Here is a 7,330-nt window from a genome sequence, read left to right as displayed (position 1 = left end):
CCATTAGACTTTTGTCTAAAGTTTAGAAAAAAACTAAAACTAAACATATACTTGGTTTCAATTTTGTTTTTTCAGTCAAAGACAATCGTTTCAATATTGATTACTTTTTTATTTCAGTTTTCTAAATTGTTTTTCAAATTTGAATTAGAATTTTAGTTTCAATTTTCCTTTACTATAATAACCTTGGAATAGTATGGCCTTATGGAAAATTAATAACACATTTCGACTGTGACCTTGACAAAGACAAGATCTCTATTCCCATAGAATACATGATGACTCACCTGTATGAATGAAGATGTGTTTCTTCATGTCAGACTTCTGGTGAAATTAGATTAGCAGGTGCGCAGGAGCGCTTGAACACTTTCCAACACACCTTACGTACACACCTTATCTGTACGCTCCTGAAACACGAGAACATAGCATACTATATTGGCTTCATATTTTGTGGGACATTTTATTTATTGGGTTATCACATTCAAAAAGGATGGATTGTTTTTATATAGTTTCTTTCCAGAATTGTAGGGTGGGTGGACAGAACCAGGTGGCATGAAAGTAGTTGTCTAGAGTGTCGTTTAATTATTTAATATTTTAATGAAATATTTTGTATCTGTAATAATTGTTATATAGCTTCATCTGTAATTAACAAACAGTGTTAAGATACAGGAGGTTCCCTGGTGCCGTTTCATTTTGGGGTTGTGATCCACCCAGATCTTTCCTGTTTCAGCTAACTTCACTTCTTTGTCGACAGTCAGGATGTAGGACTTGGGGTGACCCTCAGCATACTCTGCCAGGAGGTTGTCCAGCCCATGAAGTGGGGATTCCTCAGGGCAGCTATGTGTATTGTCACTTTCCAGTAACATAGATGCTCTTAGGGAGAAGGCTCTTCTTAAAGGTGCCTTCCAGGATGAGTATGGAGTGGCCCTTCAGGAGTTGAAACCACTCGATGAGGTCAATGAGAGCCATCTTCTCCGAGAGAGAGAGAGATTTGACAGTGCTGAAAGAAATGTGGTTGTCAGTATTAAGAGTTTGCTGGGAACACTGCTTTGAGCCTCATAATTGTTTATTTTTAATTCATTTTTACGCTGGTGCTCGAACTGATTCTAATATCAATGTGTCTTATAATCCCATGTGGGATGGCTACATGGCACTACAATAAAATACACTATATACAAAAGTATGTGGACACCCCTTCAAATTAGTGGATTCAGCTATTTCATTCACACCCGTTGCTGACGGGTGTATAACATAGAGAAAACAGCCATGCAACCTCCATAGACAAACACTGGCAATAGAATGGCCTTACTGGAAAGCTCAGTGACTTTCAATGTGGCACTGTCACAGGATGCCACCTTTACAGCAAGTCAGTTTGTCACATTTCTGACCTGCTAGAGCTTCCCCGGTCAACTGCAAGTGCTGTTATTGTGAAGTGGAAACGTCTAGGAGCAACAATTGCTCAGTCGCAAAGTGGTAGGCCACACAAGCTTACAAAACAGAACCGCAAAGTGCTGAAGCATGTAAAAATCCTCTGTCCCCGGTTGCAACACTCACTACAGAGTTCCAAACTACCTCCTGGAAGCCACGTCAGCACAATAACTGTTCGTCAGGAGCTTCATGAAATGCGTTTCCATGGCCGGTCTTTCCACTAGACGTTAGAACATTGCTGCGGAGACTTGTTTCCATTCAGCAACAAGAGCATTAGTGAGGTCGGGTACTGATGCTGGGCGATTAGTTTTAGCTCGCATTTGGAGTTCCAATTCATCCCAAAGCTGTTCGATGTGGTTGAGGTCAGGGCTCTGTGCAGGCCAGTCAAGTTCTTCCACACTGATCTCGACAAACCATTTCTGTATGGACCTCACTTCGTGCACAGAGGCATTGTCATGCTGAAACAGGAAAGGGCCTTACCCAAACTGTTACCAAAAAGTTGGAATCAGAGTATCGTCTCAAATGTCATTGATTGCTGTAGCGTAACGATTTCCTTCAGTGGAACTAAGGGGCCTAGCCCGAACCATGAAAAGCAGCACCAGACCATTATTCCTCCTCCACCAAACTTTACAGTTGGCATTACGCTTTGGGGAAGGTAGCGTTTTCCTGACATCTGCCAAATCCAGATTTGTCCATAGGACTGCCAGATGGTGAAGTGTGATTCATCACTCCAGAGAACGTGTCCAATGGCGTCGAGATTTACACCACTATGGCAGACGCTTGGAATTGCGCTTGGTGGTCTTAGGCTTGTGTGCGGCTGCTTGGCCATGGAATCCCATTTCATGAAGCTCCTCACGAACAGTTCCTTTGCCGACATTGCTTCCAAAGGAAGATGGGAACTCAGTAGTTCCGTTGTCGCTCCTAGACGTTTTAACATGGAAGACACATGTTAAAAAACTCAGTCGCCTCCAAGCAACACAATGCTGCATCAGAGGGAACCAGTTTCAGCCAGTGTGCGCTGCACGGCACAAAATAGGCTCTCGGATTGATATCCTGCACTCTCTTTTAACCTCTTACATCTAGATGTGCCGCTAGCGGAACGCCTCGCCAATATCCAATGATACAGCGTGGCGCGAATTACAAACACCTCAGAAATCCAAAAACTTCAATTTTTCAAACATATGACTATTTTACACCATTTTAAAGACAAGACTCTCCTTTATCTAACCACATTGTCCGATTTCAAAAAGGCTTTACAACGAAAGCAAAACATTAGATTATGTCAGGAGAGTACCCAGCCAGAAATAATCACACAGCCATTTTTCAAGCTAGCATATATGTCACAAAAATCAAAACCACAGCTAAATGCAGCACTAACCTTTGATGATCTTCATCAGATGACACTCCTAGGACATTATGTTATACAATACATGCATGTTTTGTTCAATCAAGTTCATATTTATATCAAAAACCATCTTTTTACATTAGCATGTGACGTTCAGAACTAGCATACACACCGAAAACTTCCGGTGAATTTACTAAATTACTCACGATAAACGTTCACAAAAAACATAACAATTATTTTAAGAATTATAGATACAGAACTCCTTTATGCAATCGCGGTGTCCGATTTTAAAATAGCTTTTCGGTGAAAGCACATTTTGCAATATTCTGAGTAGATAGCCCGGCCATCATGGCTAGCTATTTTGACACCCACCAAGTTTGGCACTCACCAAACTCAGATTTACTATAAGAAAAATTGGATTACCTTTGCTGTTCTACTTCAACACCCAATGTTGTTTTGGATCCAAATAATCCATAGTTATATCCAAATAGCTGGGTTTTGTTCTTGCATTCAAGACAATATCCGAAGGGTGACGCGCCGGCGCGTATTGTGACAAAACATTTCCAAATATTCCATTACCGTAGTTCGAAGCATGTCAAATGCTGTTTAAAATACATTTTTATGCGATTTTTCTCGTAAAATAGCGATAATATTCCGACCGGGAGACCTTGTTTTCGTTCAAACACTGAAAATAGAAAATGGAGTCTTCACATGCACGTACGCACCCGTGTCATTGTTCTCAGAACGACCACTTTCCAAAAGCCCTACTGTTTTTCGCCCAGGGACTGCAGAGTCATCATTCCCCATTCTGGCACCTTCTGAGAGCCTAAGGGAGCCTTAGAAAATGTCACGTTACAGCAGAGATCCTCTATTTTCCATAAAGAGGCTATAGAAGGACAAGAAATGGTCAGAGAGGGCACTTCCTGTATAGAATCTTCTCAGGTTTTGGCCTGCCATATGAGTTCTGTTATACTCACAGACACCATTCAAACAGTTTTAGAAACTTTAGGGTGTTTTCTATCCACATCTACTAATTATATGCATATTCTAGTTTCTGAGCAGGAGTAATAACCAGATTAAATCGGGTACGTTTTTTATCCGGCCGTGAAAATACTGCCACCTATCCTAAACAGGTTAATCTCTGCTGTGCCTCCTCTGCATATTCGCCCCGTTGTCATACCCCTGCCCTCTCATGTCCATGATGGCAATGCCATGCTTCTGTAGTTTTGAGATGAGCAACTCGGTCATGCCCACCCCCGTTGCGTCAAGCAGCTCACTAAACTCCAGGAAGTGCTCTCTCGTGTGCACTGACCCATCGTGCGCACTGACCCGTATTGCTCGCCTGAGGTAGAGTAATTTATGATAAGCTGTAGACCACACTGTCTACCAAGAGTGTACTCATCCATATTATTCGTAGGCGTCTATTTACCACCACAGACAGAGGCTGGCACTAAGACCACACTCAACCAACTCAATAAGGCCTTAAGAAAACAAGAAAATGCTCACCCAGAAGCGGCGCTCCTAGTGGCCAGGGACTTTAATGCAGGCAAACTTAAATCAGTTTTACTAAATTGTTACCAGCATGTCACATGTGCAACCAGAGGAAAACATTTTTACTCCACATACAGAGATGTATACAAAGCTCTCCCCCGCCCTCCACTTGTCAAATCTGACCATAATTCTTTCCTCCTGATTCCTGCTTACAAGCAAAAACTAAAGCAGGAAGTACCAGTGACTCGCTGAATACAGAAGTGATCAGATGGCGTGGATACTACGCTACAGGACTGTTTTGCTAGCACAGACAGCTGCACCATCGAGAGCATCCTGACCGGTTGAGGGTAGAGCGTACCGCCCAGTACATCACTGGGGTCAAGCTTCCTGCAATCCAGGACCTACATTGTCATGTTTTGACAATACATATGTTGTGCTATATGTGAAATATAAACCATTTTTTAATAACATTTCTATTCTTGTGTCTGGACCTGATTACTGTAATAAATAGGCTACTACAAATATACAGTTGATGTCGGAAGTTTACATACACCTTAGTCAAATACATTTAAACTCCGTTTTTCACAATTCCTGACAAAAACCTTAAAAATGCTATAACTTCAATTTCTCAAACATATGACTATTTTACACCATTTGAAAGATAAGACTCTCGTTAATCCAACCACATTGCCCGATTTCAAAAAGGCTTTACAGCGAAAACAAAACATTAGATTATGTTAGAGTACCCAGCCAGAAATAATCACTCAGCCATTTTTCAAGCTGGCATATATGTCACAAAAACCAAAACCACAGCTAAATGCAGCACTAACCTTTGATGATCTTCATCAGATGACACTCCTAGGACATTATGTTATACAATACATGCATGTTTTGTTCAATCAAGTTCATATTTATATCAAAAACCAGCTTTTTACATTAGCATGTGACTTTCAGAACTAGCATACACACCAAAAACTTCCGGTGAATTTACTAAATTACTCTTGATAAACGTTTACAAAATACATAACAATTATTTAAAGAATTATAGATACAGAACTCCTTTATGCAATCGCGGTGTCAGATTTTAAAATAGCTTTTCGAAAAAGCACATTTTGCAATATTCTGAGTAGATAGCTCGGCCATCAAGGCTAGCTAAACAGACACTCGCCAACATCGAGGCTCAGTAAACTCAGAATTACTAGTAGAAAAATTGGATTACCTTTGCTGTTCTTCGTCAGAATGCACTCCCAGGACTTCTGCTTCAACCACAAATGTTGTTTTGGTTCAAAATAATCCATAGTTATGTTCAGATATCCTCCGTTTTGTTCGTGCGTTCAGGTCCTTATCCGAAGGGTGATGCGCGGACGCATGTCGTGACAAAACATTTCAAAATATTCCATTACCGTACTTAGAAGCATGTCAAACGCTGTTTAAAATCAATTTTTATGCTATTTTTCTCGTAAAATAGCGATTATATTCCAACCGGGCGACGTTGTTTTCGTTCAAAGGCTGAAAGAAAAACATGGCCACTTCTCGGGGCCGCGCATCTCCTGTCTCTGAGCCACCAGCCTGACCACTCACAAACAGCGCTCCTGTACCTAGCCCAGAGACAGCAGAGATATCATTCCACTTTCTGGCGCCTTCAGAGAGCCTATGGGAACCTTCGAAATTGTCACGTTACAGCAGAGATGCTGTATTTTCGACAGAGATGCCACAGAGCACAAGAAATGGTCAGAGAGGGCTCTTCCTGTATGGAATCTTCTCAGGTTTTGGCCTGCCATATGAGTTCTGTTATACTCACAGACACCATTCAAACAGTTTTATAAACTTTAGAGTGTTTTCTATCCAAATCTACCAATTATATGCATATTCTCGTTTCTGGAAAAGAGTAGTAACCAGTTTAAATCGGGTACGTTTTTTATCCGGCCATTAAAATACTGCCCCCTAGCCCTAAGAAGTTAATAATCTGAGTAAAAATCCCCTGTTTTAGGTCGGTTAGCATCACCACTTTATTTTAAGAATGTGAAATGTCAGAATAATAGTAGAGAGAATTATTTATTTCCATTTTTATTTCTTTCATCACATTCCCCGTGGGTCAGAAGTTTACATACAGTCAATTAACTTGGGTCAAATGTTTTGGGTAGCCTTCCACAAGCTTCCCACAATAAGTTGGGTGAATTTGGCCCATTCCTCCTGACAGAGCTGGTGTAACTGAGTCAGGTTTGTAGGCCTCCTTGCTCGCACGCTTTTTCAGTTCTGTCCACAAATCTTCTATAGGATTGAGGTCAGGGCTTTGAGATGGCCACTCCAATACCTTGACTTTATTGTCCTTAAGCCATTTTGCCACAACTTTGGAAGTATGCTTGGGGTCATTGTCCATTTGGAAGACCCATTTGCGACCAAGCTTTAACTTCCTGACTGATGTCTTGAGATGTTGCTTCAATATATCCACATCATTTTCCTGCCTCATGATGCCATCGATATTGTGAAGTGCACCAGTCCCTCCTGCAGCAAAGCACCCCCACCCCTGTGCTTCACGGTTGGGATGGTGTTCTTCGGCTTGCAAGTATCCCCCATTTTCCTCCAAACATAATGATGGTCATTATGGCCAAACAGTTCTATTTTTCTTTCATCAGACCAGAGGACATTTCTCCAAAAAGTATGATCTTTGTCCCCATGTGCAGTTGCAAACCGTAGTCTGGCTTTTCAGCCCAACCTCAATTTGCGCATATATGTAAAAAAAATTCAGCAGATTTTGTGTGTTTTTGTGCATTTTTGTGTTGTTCAATACGTTCGAAAAGCCACGAAGTCATGTGGTACTTAATTAGTGCGTTATGACACGAATTTAACCAGTAGGCGACACACAAGCCTTTCCTACAACCATAGACGCAATAGCCTGTATTTCATATTTTTTTAATGTTATGAATATGTAGATATTTTGGCTTTATTTAATTCCTATTAGAACATTGTGGATGTATGCCTATATGTACTGTTTTCGATTTTTCTGAACAGACATTTCAGTATAAAATGAATGTAAGCAATGCATGATGGCTAATGGCGTTTTATTCTGTT

Source organism: Salmo salar, chromosome 02 (assembly GCF_965601325.2).
Source record: "Salmo salar chromosome 02, fSalSal1, whole genome shotgun sequence".
Taxonomy (NCBI): domain Eukaryota; kingdom Metazoa; phylum Chordata; class Actinopteri; order Salmoniformes; family Salmonidae; genus Salmo; species Salmo salar.
The sequence above is the reverse complement of the archived record's forward strand: the minus strand, read 5'-3'. Positions refer to the sequence as shown.